Raw genomic sequence first — 16,891 nt, forward strand, 5'->3', positions numbered from 1 at the left:
GCTGCTGTCATCTTGGGAAATGGGGACTGGGAGGGGCATTCAGCTTAACATGGGGGTGAGACAAGGCATATAAGCAGAGCATCCAGGCCGAGAGTTCTGAGGCGTTCTGACCGAGACAGTTCACAGGCACAACACTGGTAGGCCTGGAAGGACCCTCCATGTAGGTGTATGACAAGCCAATGTCCCACATGGAAAAAGGTCACAAGGTCACAGGGAAAGAGAATCGAACTTATTCTATGTCACTCCAGAAAGCAGAACCAGGGCCAGTGGGTCACAGGCAACCTCTTAACCGCAAGTTAGTGGGCAAGTTAGGGGCGCTGGCTGATGTTGGGGGATATTATTTTCAGGTGTATGGCTTTTGTTCACACCGCATCTGTGAAGCTGTGTCACTGTGCCTGTCTGAAACACCTGGTCCTAATAAAGAGATGAACGGCCAATAGCGAGGCAAGAGCAGGGATAGGCGGGGCTGGCAGGCAGAGAGGATAAATGGAAGGAGGAGAAAGAGAACCAGGAGAGGAGGACATCAGGGGCAGCCACCCAGCTACACAGCAAGACACGGAAAGAGTAAGGTATACAGAATAGAGAAAGATAAAAGCCCAGAGGCAAAAGGTAGTTGGGATAATTTAAGATAAGAAAAGCTGACAAGAAGCAAGCCAAGCTAAGGCTGGGCATTCTTAAGTAATAATAAGCCACCTGCCTCCTTGTGATTAGTTGGGAGCTGGGTGGTGGGCCCCTCAAAAAGCCAAAAGAGTAAAATATCACACAATAGGCTGATGCCTCCCTGTGACACAAATGCCCTCAAGTCATCCTTCCTCCCTGGGGAAGCAGATGACAAGTCCACTTACAAACATATGGCTACGGACTCAGGCTCAGGCTGGACAGGAGACCTGTGTCAGAGAGCAGGTGATGCCCCCCGCAACCCATGACTGCATCAGGAGGCGGAGTCTCAGAGTTGACGCATACGTGCGAGGTGACTCATGCCTTTCTCAGCTCTTGGATGACGCAGAAAGATGCTCACGTATCTAAAAGGCCTCCCTCGGAAAAACAGCGTGTTCCGCTTTGGTTCCATGCTCTGTCTGATGGCCCCAAGGGTAGGTCTGCTGGGGACAGCAGGCACATGCCATTGGATACCGGACTCCAGCTGGTATGCATATACGCTTCCCACTCCAAGGATCCTTCCGGCAGCTCTAAGCCGTGGGTAAGCTGGACTTTTGGATCCGCTAGGGCCCTCTGCAGGGCAGACACTGAGGGAAGTCCAGCCTTCCTGTCCACGGCTGCTCTGCTGGGAATCCATACTAGAGCTGGCCACAGGCAGAGAGGCCTGGATGTGGAACGGAAGTGGAGGGACGCAGCCTGGAGCTTGTGAGTTAGGGTAGGAGGTCTTCAGGCTCAATAGAGTGACTGTGCTTCTCTTCTGGGCTGATAGCCACTGCAACACCAAAAATAAACCCTGAAATATATGCTGGGTTTGCATGTAAATACCACACTGTCCCTTCATCTTTTTTAATGGTTCCACACCTTGGCCATTTCCATAAATGTACGTTGTGTGGTGGTCTGAATGAAAAAGGTCCTCCACCGTCTCATGTATCTGAACACTTGGTCCCCAGTGGGGGTAGTGTCTGGGAAGGTTGAGAATCTTTAGGAGGACGTGTGACAGTGAGGCTTTGAAGGTGTAGAGCCTCACCCTATCCCCTGAATTCTCTCTGGGTTTCTTATGTGTGGATGAAAATGTGAACAGCCAGCGTCCTGCTTCTGCTGCCATGCTTGTTTCCCCGACAGCTACCGTGCCGTCCACACCATGATGGACTCTGCCCCTCTGGAGCCAGAAGCCAGTTACCCCTTTCTTCACCAAGTTGCCTTGCTGCTGCTGTGTCTCAGCAGCTAAAAACTAAGTAACATATCCACATAACGCAACTTCATGCCTTCTCATAGTGTGCCTCCTGCGCTGTGGTGGCTTCCAGTAGTCCTTCATTCCTGTCCCTTTGCTAGGACAGACAAGGCAGCCTCCGCAAATGTCCTCCCTCACATGCCACAGGTGTGACCTCACATCTGAATGACCGGAAGTGGTACTTCTGCATCACCTTTCACAGCTCCTCCAGGCCTCCTGCCCTTGGAGGGGTTACCACCCTCACCCCTGCCAGGAGCAGGAAGGGAAGGCGGCATCCTGCCAACCTCAAATGGGGAGTGAAGTTGCAGGGGTTAGAGATGTGGCTCAGCCATCGAGCCCTGCTTAGGCTGTGTGCGTCCCCCGGGCCATCACCAGCATCAGGGTGGTGGAAGAGACACTAAAGTTAGGTATCTTTTCCTTAATTTCCTTGTCCTGGGAATGCTCTGTTCCCATCCTTTCTCCATTCCCCTTAACGGACCTGTGGGTGTGAAGTCATGACTACATTCACCATGAAGGGTGTTCTGCACTCTCCACCCCAGAAGAAAAAGGCCAAGCCCCAAGTCGGAGGGGCTGCCACAGACAAGGGAGGTCTAGGGCTCCCTGCTTTGCCAGGAATGGTTATGATGCCAGGCACAGGGCTGTGGGTGGACGCAGCTGGAACGCATGTGCAAAGCATATGGCCAGCAGCACATCTGCCCTCCAGAGCAGCTTGGGGCTCTGCTGCTTATAATTATTTATTAAGTGAGCAAATCAAAACAAACTACAGCATCATTAACTCACATGAGCCGAGCTGGGAAGGCCGTATGCTGTGGTTTTTATTCCACAGGCCCTCAGGCTGTCCAGCTAGGCAAAGGGCTGCATTTGCTCCCTCTCTCCTCCCTTCCTCACCACCCCTTCCCTCTGCCTCTCCCTGTCACTGTTCTCCCCTCTCATCCTCTCTCCCTTCTATCCATCCCTTCCACTGATGAACCGCTTTGTACGGACTGAAGGGTGGGCAAAATTTTGCCCCTAGATTGTCCAGTCCTTCCCCTAGCTCTGCACACGAGGTCCCCTTTCAGGTCAAAGCTAGTCTGTGGCTATAGTGGGTGAAGGCAGGGTTATGTTACTTGGCCTCTACCACATCCCTGTCGTGAATCCACTAACCCATTCTCTAGGTTCCCGTTCCTGCCACTCAAGCCCTCCACCAAGAACAAGTTGAAGAGCCTGCTTTATTGACCCTGAGAACCAGAATTTTCCACGTGCCTATGCTGAGGTCCTGGCCATGTCACTAAGCGGTTTTGCTCTCTACCCTGAGCAATGCCCACCGTGAGGAGGAAGGGGAAGAAGGGGTTGTGAGCACAGAAGGCAGCAGGAGACCCTCAGTCCCAGCAGCACTCTCTTCCTGGGGTCCACAGCACCGCCAGAAAACTGGTGAAGCATAAGGGAGGTGCCCCAGAAGGTGTGAGCATCAGCCCTGAGAACCACTTCTCTCAGCTCCCTACCTGCCTTGTCACCCAGCCCTGAGGTGAGCACTCTTCTCTATAGTTAGCAGAGTCTAGGTCACCAAGTGTCCCTGCCGACCCGGTTTCTGGTCCTTGTGTATTTCCGTGTATTAAATCTCTCCTGCTTGATATACCCAGCATGCTCTCTGTTTTCACAGATTAGGCGATCTATAATAGTTTTTATTAACTGTCACCCTGACAAAATCTAGAATCACTTATGAGATGGGTCTCTGGGCATGTCTGTAGGGTGTTGTCTTGATTTGCATAATTGAGGTACAGAGATAACCTCCCACCCTCTCACTCCCAGACCCCAACCCTGGTGGGTGAGACTACTCCCTGGCTGGATCCTGGACAGGGGAGTGGAGAAAGGGGGCCTAGTGCACCACGAACCTACAGTTCTCTGTTCCTGATTATAAAGGGGCCAGCTGCTTCAGGCACCCGCCACCTTGCCTTCCCAGCCCACTACGATTGTTGTGATCAATACCATATAAACCCTATCTCCCTTAAGTTGCTTCTGTCAGATTATTTTATCACTGTAATAGGAAAAGAAACTACGACACATCTAACTATGTCCAAGATTAGACAGAGGCTGACCAGCGTCTCCACAGTAGCAAGGAGGATTGGGAAGGAGAGCCAATCGCTGCTGATTCTGGAGAGACAGAGACTTCCATGTACAGAGGCATCCAGACCCCAAGGGCTCAGGTTTTGTGGAGAAGCAACCGTAGGAGTGACCATCATCAACACATCCCCTTTCTGTCTCATGGTCAATCGCATCTGTTTTAACCACATCACACCAGACTCCCTGAAGGGTTGTTTCTCTCTCTCCAGGGGTAAGACTGTGTAGCTGACGATAGCCCCAGGCTTTCTAAGACAGCATTTATCAGTAGATTTCATGTGGCTGGTGATTTTTCTCTTTTTCCTTCTGAGTTTAATCTGAGGACGTGTAAAAGTTTTATTTGGTCTACTCAGACAAAGTAGAAGGGGCAATGCTGCAAGGCCACAGAAGTGCCCAGACTGTGTGCTGCCAGGGCTCACAAGCTCTGGCTTCTCCTTTTATCTCCACTGCTCATGGGAGGGGAGGGTTCAACAGCTTATCTTGTGAAAGTGGGAACTATCTGTGGCTATCCAGCTACTCTGGAAAAAAACTGAAGACACCGACACCCAAGAACTTCCAGGTGTTCTGATAAGATCTTGAGTTGTATATAAATCCCCTTAAACATATTTATAGTTGCTAAATTACAAAGCCACGCGTCAAATACCCCTGTGTTACATTTGCCCTATGTGTATATATGTGTGAATGTGGGCACATGCGTGTGTGCCTGTATATGCATGCATTTGTGTGTACATATGCACGTGTGTGCACAAGCATGCACACAGATGTGTGAGGGGTAGACATGTACCCATTTGCATGCACGTGTAGGCCAGAGGACACTGTGTATCCTGCTCTGAGATGGTTTGAATGAGATGACCCCCATAGGCCTCAGGCATTTGAATACTTGGTTCTCAGCTGGTGGCTGTTTGGGGAGGATTAGGAGGTGTGGCCTTGCTGGAGGAGGTGTGTCACTGGGGATGGGCTTTGCAGTTTTTAAGAGGCTGGTACAATTTCAAGCTTATTCTCTCTGCTTCTTTTTTTTATTTTTTATTTTTTTATTCTTTTTTAATTAAAATTTCCAACTGCTCCCCGTTTCCCATTTCCCTCCCCTCCTCCCACACATTGTCCCCTCCCCCCACTCCCCTCCCCCATCCCCACTCCTCTTCTCCTCCCCCCAGTCCATTCCCCCTCCCTCTCGATACTGAAGAACAGTCCAAATTCCCTGCCCTACAGGAAGACCAAGGTCCTCCCACTTCCATCCAGGCCCAGGAAGGTGAGCATCCAAACAGGCTAAGCTCCCACAAAGCCAGTTCATGTATTAGGATCGAAACCTAGTGCCATTGTCCTTGGCTTCTCATCAGCCCTCATTGTCTCTCATGTTCAGAGAGTCCAGTTTCAACCCATGCTTATTCAGTCCCAGTCCAGCTGGCCTTGAAGAGCTCCCAATAGATCAGTTCCACTGTCACAGTGGGTGGGTGCACGCCTCGTGGTCCTGATTTCCTTGCTCATGTTCTCCCTCCTTCTGCTCCTCATTTGGACCTTAAGAGCTCAGACCGTTGCTCCAATTTGGGTCTCTGTCTCTCTCTCGATCTATCGCCAGTTGAAAGTTCCTGTGCCATTCTTCTTGGCCTCTCGTCAGCTCTCATTGTCCGCCACATTCCGAGAGTCCGGTTTTATCCCATGTTTTTTCAGTAGCAGTGCAGCTGACCTTGGTGAGCTCCCAATAGATCGGCCCCACTGTACCACTCTTGGGAATATACCCAAGAGATGCCCTATCATATGACAAAAGCATTTGTCCAACTATGTTCATAGCAGCATTATTTGTAATAGCCAGAACCTGGAAGCAACCTAGATGCCCTTCAATGGAAGAATGGATGAAGAAAGTGTGGAATATATACACATTAGAGTACTACTCTGCGGTAAAAAACAATGACTTCTCGAATTTTGCATGCAAATGGATGGAAATAGAAAATACGATCCTGAGTGAGGTAACCCAGACCCAAAAAGAAGAACATGGGATGTACTCACTCATAATTGATTTCTAGCCATGGATAGGGGCCACTGAGTCTATAATTTGTGATCCTAAAGAAGCTAAACAAGAGGGTAAACCCAAGGAAAAACATATAGATATCCTCCCAGCTATGGGAAATAGACATGACTGATGGGCAAAAAATTGGAATCTTGGGGGTGGGGTGGGATGGGGATGAGGGGTGATGGGGAGAGAAAAGTGTGAAGGAGAGGATGAGGGGAACTGGGGGAATCGGGGTGATTGGGGATAAAGGAAGGTTGGATAGGGGAGCAGGGAAACTCATACCTTAGGTAAGGGAGCCACCTAAGGGGTGGCAAGAGACTTGAACTTGGAATGGCTACCAGATGCCCAGGGCAATGTCCCCAGTTAGTTCATTGGGGCACCTGAGGATAGGGAACCTGAAATGAACCTATCCTATAATCATACTGATGAATATCTTGCATATCGCCATAGAACCTTCATCTAGCGATGGATGGAGATAGAGCCAGAGACCCACACTGGAGCACCGGACTGAGCTCCCAAGGTTATAATGAGGAGCAGAAGGAGAGAGAACATGAACAAGGAAGTCAGGACCATGAGGGGTGCACCCAATCTCTCTGCTTCTTGTTTGTGGATCTCACAATGCGAGTTCTCAGCTGCTGCTCCAGTGCCTGCCTGCCTGCCTGCCTGCCTGCCTCCCTGCCTGCCTGCTGCCTCCCTGTGGTCCATCTGATGGTGATGGACTCATCTGCAAACAAACACTTCCTTCTACAAGTCGTCTCAGTGGTAATGTTCTATCACAGCAGCAAATAACGCATGTCCCATCATGCCTTGCCTTTCTCCCTCCAGCTGGGATGTCCCGCTGAGCCTGAAACATGTCGCTTTTCAGCTAGGCTTGCTGTCTGGAGTGACCCTCCTTTTTCAGCTTCCCCCAGTCCCCAGTCCTGGGATTATACAGCTCTGTGGTCACGCCTGGCTTTTACACAGTCTCTAAACTCACGTTCACTCAGAAAGTACTTTTACCCCTGAGCTGTCCCCATGGCCCTGTATTTGTTCCTTCAATAAAGAAAAGGATTTTTGCTCCTTTCTGTTAAACCCTGGAATGCACAGACAGCTCAACCCTTCCGTGGAAGCTTACCAATGCATGTTTCAGCACAGCCTCTAGGATGAGGAGCCAGGAGGAAGAAACGCCCTGGGGTAGACCTACGCTAAGGCTTCCTGAGCCCTTATTGTGAGCTGGCTCTGGACATTGGTTGTCTGAGCCTTTTGTTTCCTTGACTTTAAAATCCACTCTACCTCGACCACAGCAATGCTTGGCTCCAGTATTTGCCATCTTTGCTGTCTGTGTTTATTGTGAACCTAACCTCAGCACTACAGCTACCCTGACTGACTCACAGCCTCCAGGCCTAACCAGCTTACCTCTGTATTCCCTGCCATCTCCTCCCCTCCCTGATGCTGGGAGGTGGCCCAGGGCTTTGTAGATGCGAGGCAAGCACTCTGCCACTGACCTCCATCCACAGCAGTGTGTTTGAGACCAGATCCCATGACGTCGAGGGTCATGCTGGCAGTGAACATTCCAGCCTGTTACCTCAGCCCCTGAATGCCAGGATTGCAGCGTGGGCTTCTAGGGGTGCCACAGAGCTAGCGTTTGTTTTGAGCTGTTTTTATGCCAGGACTCCTAAAAGACTCCCTATTTCAGATCTTAGACTCAAGGAGGAAAGGGTGCCTGCATAGGAATCCAGACATGAAGACAGCCATTTATCCAAGCACAGCCCTTTGGTTTGCATACGAGAATTGAATACACAACCAAATATACACAATATTGCATTTGTCCCTTTCACCCTCCTTAAGCACTTATGGAGCCAGCACTATACACTTGGGCCGACTCCAGGGCTTCAAATTACAGGAAGCTGTTTTCATATACACCAACTGGGTTATTTAACATGAAATCACAATTCTGGATGTCTGAGCCTGAATAAACTATAAAATTATTATTACACTTAGAATGGACTGTTTTTTTCCAAAGCCTCCATCCTGGTGTCACTTGATTTGAATCCCAAATTTCCTGCAATTCCTATATGTAGACATGTTAATTCCAACGTGCCTAATACAACCTGCACTTGCATTTTGCATAATGCAAGCTTATGCCTCTGAGCAGTCTTCAGATTAATCTTGCATTCTGTATCATCATGCATACCACACACACGGCCACTAATTTCTCTATGGAGAGGCTGAAAATGCATGTACAAAGCTACAAAATCGGTCAGCTTTGACACTGAGTGAGCGTAGATTCGGACTCTGGGGATTAACAACCAAATAGCACTGAATACGCAGGCTGGATACTGAGGGCAAGGCTTCAGACCATAGCCAGTGACTACTGAGTCCAGAGATGGGTGATGGTAGAAGAAAGGCAAAGGCTCCTAAGACAGGGAGGGCGGCCTGGATAATGCCTGCATGGCTTCAGCTCCCTGGCAGGAGGCAGGTGCTGGCAGCGTGATGAGATGAATGGGATGAACAGCTGTTGTCCTGTGCCCCCACTGTCCTGTGCCCCCACTGTCCTGTGCCCCCACTGTCCTGTGCCCCCACTGTCCTGTGTCCCCACTGTCCTGTGTCCCCACTGTCCTGTGTCCCCACTGTCCTGTGTCCCCACTGTCCTGTGCCCCCACTGTCCTGTGCCCCCACTGTCCTGTGCCCCCGATGTCCTGTGCCCCCGCTGTCCTGTGCCCCCGCTGTCCTGTGCCCCCGCTGTCCTGTGCCCCCGTTGTCCTGTGCCCCCACTGTCCTGTGCCCCCGCTGTCCTGTGCCCCCGCTGTCCTGTGCCCCCGCTGTCCTGTGCCCCCGATGTCCTGTGCCCCCGCTGTCCTGTGCCCCCGTTGTCCTGTGCCCCCGCTGTCTTGTGCCCCACTGTCCTGTGCCCCCACTGTCCTGTGCCCCCGCTGTCCTGTGCCCCCGTTGTCCTGTGCCCCGCTGTCCTGTGCCCCCACTGTCCTGTGCCCCCACTGTCCTGTGCCCCCGCTGTCCTGTGCCCCCGTTGTCCTGTGCCCCACTGTCCTGTGCCCCACTGTCCTGTGCCCCACTGTCCTGTGCCCCCACTGTCCTGTGCCCCCGCTGTCCTGTGCCCCCGTTGTCCTGTGCCCCACTGTCCTATGCTCCTGCTGTCCCCTCTTGAGATGAGGGAGGAGCGAGAGGCTCTCTCTGCCCTGTGGCTGTGAGTTGACAGGGTTTTCATGACTAGGACTTCCCAAAAGCGCGAGCACACAGTGAGGGTGTATGTGTGTGTGTGCACATGGTAAGTGTTGGGAGGGTAGGTGAGGAGGGACGGAGGAGCAAAGGTCCTTTGAGTCTCCTGCCCAGAAGTGGGACACAGGAAGGAAGCTTGGGCTTGGAAGCAGTCAGCAGTCAAGAAGCAAAATCAACAAGAACCACAAGTCTTCCTTAGTTGCCGTGAGATTTAAAAACCCTGTGGAAGTCCGCCTACTGTGAGACCAACTTACCTGAAACTGTAAATTCAGCAGGACAAGTTGCAAGCCACAAAAAATAAACAATGCTTCAGGAACAGGGAACTGGCCCAGTGCCCACGCCTAGCAGATACCAATAACTGAATTTAAATTTAACTTTTGTTTCCTCCCATATTTGTCCCCAGACTTGTGCTCTTGTAAACACCAGAGCGAGGCCTTCAGACACAGCCAGGCTCTAACTCATTTATAGACATACTGGGCTAGGGATGTAGAGAATATCAGAGTGGGAGAAGTTCTTTGGTGGTGAAGACAGAGGGCAAGAAGGTGGTCACACTGTGCAAGGATGCCTACAAGATGTGCCTCACACAGACACTGGTCATCTCCCTGGACAGAAGAAAATGGTCCCCGTGGGTAGGGCAAGAGTAGGAAGGGACAGGTCTAGGGCCCCTGCCTAAGAATGTGACTTGGGGGAGGGCTCCCTCAGAAGGAATCAGGCTGAGTCAATCTCCACTAGCAGAGGCTCTAAATCCAAGAAGACTGTCATGCTCTGAGAGAAGGAAAAGCAGACATAGACAGAAAGACAGGGAGAGTGGCATGTGATGAGACAAGTCAGAAGAGACATGGCCGCAAGTCAAGGACATCAAGGGTGGACAGCTACTACCAAGGCAGACGTGGGGGACAGACAGCCACTGCTAGGGCTGACACCAAATACAGACAGATACTGCAAGGCTAGCATGGAGGACAGACAGCCACCGCTAGGGCTGACAGCAAGGATGGAAAGACAGCTACCACCATACTTGGAAGAATGAGAAGGATCTACCCAGACTCTCAATGACAGCAGGCCTCCCCAGGGTTTTGGTGGCAGCCTTGCAGCCTTCAGGGCTATTTTCTAAATCCTAATTATTCAGTTCTGCCATGACAGTCTTAGAAAGCTAAGAAGAAATCGTCCATTACTTTAGCCCATTATGAGGGTATGTAATTTTACTGCGGATTAGAATAACTGGGATATTACATTTTCTTTTGTTTTAGAAATAATGAGTAAACTGGAGATGTGCAGATACGGTCAGCTTGTTATTAAATTCCTCAGCATTATTTTAAATATTCAACAAGACATTTCATTTAGAGTTTGGGCTCATAATCATTTTTATGGTCCACAGTTGGTATTATCAAAAACTTGTAAATTGAAGATGAAGATGCCTTTCTGCAAGACAGGCCAGCAAAGAGCAGGCAGGAAGTGGTGGGCTCTAGGCTCTGAGATCACAGGTCATTCTTCTTTCTTGTCTGCTGCTTTGAAATGTTCCTCATTAGATTCTACATATTTTCAGAGAAACACATGTTACTCGCAAGAGCTATTACTCTTCCCATAAAAGGAAAAAACAATAGGATTCGAGCCTTCTTATCTTGGTGCTTTTATCTTTCTTGACTATTGACCCCAGGGCTCAGAGTTGTGTTCACAGCCTCCTGATCAGAGCTAAGAGGAGAAAGGCAGATCACACAATGCAGAACAGCCTTCAGAGGCCAGGAAAAGATGAACCTGAACATCTCCACCAAAGCCAGAGGCCAGGCTGGGAACAAGTGCGGGGAGGAGGTGGGGGGAAGCTTTTCTTTTTGGTGTCTTACCATGGATAGTTATGTGCAAGAGATTTTACAAATAGGCTTTCAAGTCCTGTTGCTCAATCAACAAATACTTTTGTGAAAATAGCCAAATATGTCTGGAGACAGAGCCCAGAAACAGAAGTTAAAGTAAGGCTGGCTCTCTCTCTCACTCGCTCTCTCTCTCTCTCTCTTTCTCTCTCTCTCTCTCCCCCTCCCTCCCTCCCCTCCTCCCCCCCATCTCTCCTAGTTTTTGAGACAGGGTTTCCCTGTGTAGCCCTGGCTGTCCTGGAACTCACTGTATACACCACGCTGGTCTTAAACTCACAGAGACCCATCTGCCTCTGCCTCTTCAGGACTGGGGCTGAAGGTGTGTGCCACCAGCACTGGCCAGCGTTTTCTTAATTACTGACTGATATGAAAAGGCCCAGTCCATTGTGGGTGGTGTCATCCTTGGGAAGGTGGTCTTGGGTTCTATAAGAAAGAAGGCTGAACAAGGAGGAGCAAGCCAGTAAGCAACTCCCCTCCATGGCCTCTGTGTCAGCTCCTGCCTCCAGATTCTGCTGTGTCTGAGTTCCTGTACTGACTGCCTTCAATGAGGAACTACAGTATGGAAGTGTCAGCCAAATAAATCCTTCCCCAACTTTATTTTTGCTCATAGTTTTTCATCACAGCAATAGGAACCCTAAATAAGATAACCAGTCAGTAAAAAAAAAAAAAAAAAATGCTCACTGTGAAAGTGTGAAGACCTGAGTTCAATTCCTAGAGCACACATAAACATATAACATCATAGTTTATGTCTGTATCCCAATACTCAGAAGGAAGAGACAGAGGACTCACTGGGGCTTGCTGACTACGAACCTAGACCAATTGGAGAGATTCAGGTTAATGAGAGACTCTACCTCAAAACATAAGTCAACATTCCTAAGAATGACACCAAGGTTAACTTCTGGTCTCCAACACACACAAGGACATACATGTATGTTGGGGGCTGCAGACCACTGGCCGCTTGACTTTCTTTCCCTGCCTCAGACCCTTTGCCTGCTGGAGTGAGACAACCTGTTTTCCTGTGCCTGCAGCTGCTCCGAGCATGAGGCCCTCATGAGTTCCTGGTGGCAGGGGAATGAATTCTGGTGGGTTTTACAGCTGAAAATCCCAAGAGCTGGGGCATGGCTATCAGTTAAGGATCCCTATATAAGCTTCCCTGGAGCACAATAAAGTTGGCATTCTTGTTTCAAGGATGACCTGTGTCCCCGTGTCTCTGTCTATCTGTGTTACTGTGTTTAAATCTCCAGCCCCTTTCCCAGCTCACAGACCATACCATAGCACAGCATAGCACAGAGTGCTCAGAACGAGCGTAGTATTTTACACATGCGCATGTTAATCTACACAGACACATGCACCCACATTCACACTGACACACACACACATATATACAGATACACATGCACTCTCACACACCCACATACTCACACACCACACATGCACACACACATGTACAATCACACATAACTAAAATTAAGTAGGAAGTTCTAATTCTGCTATTCACCATACACTGTACTCAAAAGAACAACCCCATGTTACACTTACTGTAAAGAAAGGTGATTTGAACCCCCACAACACTAAACCAAAATATGCAAATAAGTACCTGAGCAATAAAAAGAACGGTCAGCAGGTTTTGGAAGAACCAAATTTTGAAGAGATTGGCAGTAATTTTCTGACCTTTCCCCCTTGGGTGTTTAGAGAGCAGGTGCCAATTATGGCACAGCGAGATGCGGCAGATACTCAGGCAGGAATCCTGTCCTTCTGGCCACAGCAATGGAAAGAAAGGGGCTCCTTTGAGCTAGAGAGGGTGAGAAAAACTCCAGAGTGCAGCAAGCTAGCTAAGGAACCCCACAGTCCAGACTCATGCTTATACCACACAGGAGGGACCCAGAGTAGCAACAGAAAGACTGCGGCAGAAGACCAAGGTTTCAGTCACAGCCAAGTCCCAGGTGAAAGCAGAGGGACCCAAAGGGAAAGACAAACAGCAGAAGCACAGAACTCTGCACAGGAGCACAGCTAGACTGACCGTTCATCTCCCGTTGGAGGCAGGGTCCGGACAGGGCAGTATGTGTCTACAGTGCTGGAAGTAGCTGTATTGTGTTGTATTTATTGCTAAATATATAGGTGTTTCTTTTTTAAAAAGAAACAGTGCCCAATTCATAGAGTCTAGGAAGTAGGTATGGTGAGACCCTCAGCTTGTCTGCTGAGCTGGGGAAACCTCAGCTTATCTGCTTAGCTGGAGGAAACTCAGCTTGTCTGCTGAGCTGGGGATCAGATACACTGTCCAACCTCTTCATCTATAACACAGAAATTACAATGACAACCCTTTGAGAAATGCCTGTGAGGACTGGATCTATAACAGAAGCAAAAAGACCCAGGCAAGTCCAATAGTAAATGATAAGAGACTTCTGTCTCCAAATGACCACACCAGAGGTCCTAGGCAACAAATGAAACTTCAAGAAACAGCTTTACCAGTTGCAAAGCTGCTAGGCTTTGGCTGCTGAAGACGCCCATCAGAGTGTCCCAGTCCACAAGCCAAGTTGTTCAAGTGTTTAGGAAATGATACATTGACAGTTACATGTCTCTAGAACACAGCTTATCACAGACATCCAAAGCAGAACCTGCTAGGTAAGCAGCAGTTCCCAAACCAATTTTCCAAAGTATTCTTTTAAAATGCAATGCTTCATTCTTCCAAGCTGTTTTAGTTACTTTTTCTAATGCTATGCTAAGACACCATGACCAATGCAACTTATAAAATACAGGGTTTACTTCAGAGAGTTAGAGTCCAAGACCATCTTGGCAGACCATGGAGCAGGCAGGCAAGCAACGTGCTAAAGCAAGAGCTAAGAGCTTACATCCTGACACACAGCACCAGGAGCACAGCTCACTGGGAACGGCGTGGGCTTTGGAAACTCCAAAGCCTGTTTCTACTATCAAATATCCTCCAACAAGGTCACCCCTCTTAATCCTTCCTGCTGAGGGTTGCCACGGGAGTATACAGCAGGTGACAACTAGTATTTAGCAAATCGACCCTCCAGACGTATAACTCTCTGATGGGGAGCCCCACTAGGCTAAGCTGTGGAGTTACTGACTGTAAATGACCGGTTGCTCTGTCTGTAATTTCTCTCATGAGCCACCGCATTCCTTCCCTAATAACAGCTATGGGTGTTTTCCCACTGCTTATGTGTTTATCTCATGTAAATATTACATCTATTGGACACACATACAGCTGTGGAAGGTCAGGAAGATGATTTCTTCTTAAGCTGCATAATTTTGCCCCTAGAGCTAAAGGCACAAGATCATTTTCCCAGGTGTTTGTTGCTGATTCAAGGTCAGGCTTGAGGCAACTTTGGTAGACATCAACCTCGGCAGTAATGTGATGGAGGAAGGTCATTGGCTAATAAAGAAACTGCCTTGGCCCATTTGATTGGCCAGCGTTTAGGTAGGTGGAGCAAACAGAACAGAATGCTGGGAGGAAGAGGAAGTGAGCTCAGATGCAGGGCAGCTCCTCTCAGAGCCAGACGTGATGCAGCCAGCCACCAGCCAGCCGCCAGGTCAGACATGCTGAATCTTTCCCGGTAAGCGCACCTAATGGTGCTATGCAGATTATTAGAAATGGGCTAGTCCAGGTGAGAGAGTTAGCCGAGAAGAGGCTAGATATAATGGGCCAAGCAGTGTTTAAAAGAATACAGTTTGTGTGTTGTTATTTCAGGGCATAAGCTAGCTAGGCGACCAGGAGCTGGGGCGGCAGGAACACAGCCCGTAGCTCCCACTACAGTAATGGGCTTTCTGCACATACTCTCTACCACTCAAGGTCCTACTAACTGTTATCGCTATGTCTTGAGTTTCACTGTTGTTTTCTGTCTGGGAACCCTTGCCGGTTTAGAGCTCTGTGCATGGCCAAGCATTACTCACTGGCTGGTCAATATGACATCGGTAGCCAAAGAGAAACCATGTGACTTATCTTGTGTTATGAGAATGGTTCAGGCCCTGAAAATGTAATGACTGTGAGAGGAAGTGCCATGCAGACAGGTGGATGCATAGAGCTATGTAAGAGCTGTGCAGAGAGTGAACGTGGTATGTGTGTGCAGTGTGTGTGTGCATTGTGTGCGTGTACAGTATGTGTGTAGCGTGTGTGTGCAGTGTGTGTATGCATGTGTGCAGTCTGTGTGCAGTATGTGTGTGTGCAGTGTGTGCACAGTGTGTGTACAGTGTGTGTACAGTGTGTGTAGTGTGTCTGTGCCTGTGTCCTGAGTGAAGCATGCAGTTGAATGGGCAGAGGGAAAAGTATGAGAGAGTGAATGAGTGAGTGAGTGTGAGTAAAGACTGCATGAATGATGTATGTGTGTGAGAGAGAGATGTGTGAAAGAGCTGCTGCTACTCAAAGGAGCTATGCCTAGGAACCGTGTACAGTGCTGTATGGTGAGAGCTGTGTACATGAGGTGTACAGCCGTGTGGAGATTTGTAACTGTGTGAAGGCAAGGGAGATAAAGCTGTATAGAAGAGCTTAGAAGTTACGCCGGTGCTTCCAAAAAGCATGGGACAAAACCGGTCTAGCTGAACATAATGGACAATGAGGACTACTGAGAACTGAAGAACAATGGCAATGGGTTCTTGATCCTATTGCACGTAATGGCTTTGTGGGAGCCCAGGTAGTTTGGATGCTCACCTTAATAGACCTGGATGGAGGTGGGTGGTCCTTGGACCTCCCACAGGGCAGAGAAACCTGCTTGCTCTTTGGGCTGAGGAGGAAGGAAGACTTGATTGGGGGAGGGGGAGGGAATGGGAGGTGGTGGCGGGGAAGAGGCAGAAATCTTTAATAATTAAATAAATTAATTAATAAAAAAGAGAAGAGCTTAGAAGAGAAATGTACGTAAAGAAAGAAATGTAGCCGTGTGAAAACAGATGTAACTGTGTATAGAGATGCATAGCCGTGTAGGAGAGAGATGTATGTATGTGAAGAGAGATATGTAGCTGTATGTAGAGAACGTACCTGTGTGGAGACAGGGAGATTCTGAGAGAGGATTATTTAAGACAAAGTAAAAGGGAAAGTTACCATCAGAAAGTGTGTGATTCCTTATTTTTCCCCTCAGACAGAAAAGGTCTAGCCCTCAGATAGATAAGGAATTTTCCTAAGCCCTCACTGCTCTGAGGTCTTTTTGCTACCCTGGTGCTGATGGGAGGCTCCCCCATCAGTGATATTCTGGAGCCAGAACAGGAACTTGAACCCTGGTGCTGAGAGCTGCCCTGGGGGTGTACAGCACCTTCCCAAGTACAACCGAGGACCAAGCAGTCAAATTATGAACCTGTGGGGGCCATTCTCGTTCCAACACCACACGGGGCTATTTTCTTCATTGATTATGCTCTGAGAATCTTTGGGAAATGCCGACCTCCTGAAGTAGAACTTGGCCTCTAGCTCTGGAGGGCCACAGTTAAGCTGTACCTCCTACGCCTCAGTGACCTCTTCTACAAACTAGGGTGGCAGGATGGAGGCAGGCCAGGGACTCCCTAAGGTCTCTGGATCTGTATATAACTCTACACTCTACTAGAGTGTGGGGTATTCCCTTGGCTATCCATATCCATGTTTTAGATAGCAAACTCCCAAATTAACAAGGACGTCTGACAGTAGTCTATGGTTTGGGGCTGACACATGGTTAGGCACATGTATGAGACCTTTAAATCAGGGCAATTAGCATATCGTCACCCCAGGCCCTGGGGGCTGGGCTCAAGAGAAAGAGGCAGGGGAAGGGAGGGATGGTTGGGGTCAGAGAGCCGAGGTGAGTTCTAGTGTGCTGTGCGGTGACTGGAGCTAGGACTTTGTTGGTA

General features: G+C 49.2%; 1 protein-coding gene across 1 annotated transcript in view; it reads right to left on the minus strand.

Moving 5' to 3' along the window:
• The window catches only part of Hhat (hedgehog acyltransferase), a 233,252-nt gene that overhangs the window by 9,745 nt on the left and 206,616 nt on the right, over nt 1-16,891 (minus strand). The window lies entirely within an intron of this gene.

The sequence above is a fragment of the Chionomys nivalis genome, chromosome 5 (assembly GCF_950005125.1).
Source record: "Chionomys nivalis chromosome 5, mChiNiv1.1, whole genome shotgun sequence".
NCBI lineage: Eukaryota > Metazoa > Chordata > Mammalia > Rodentia > Cricetidae > Chionomys > Chionomys nivalis.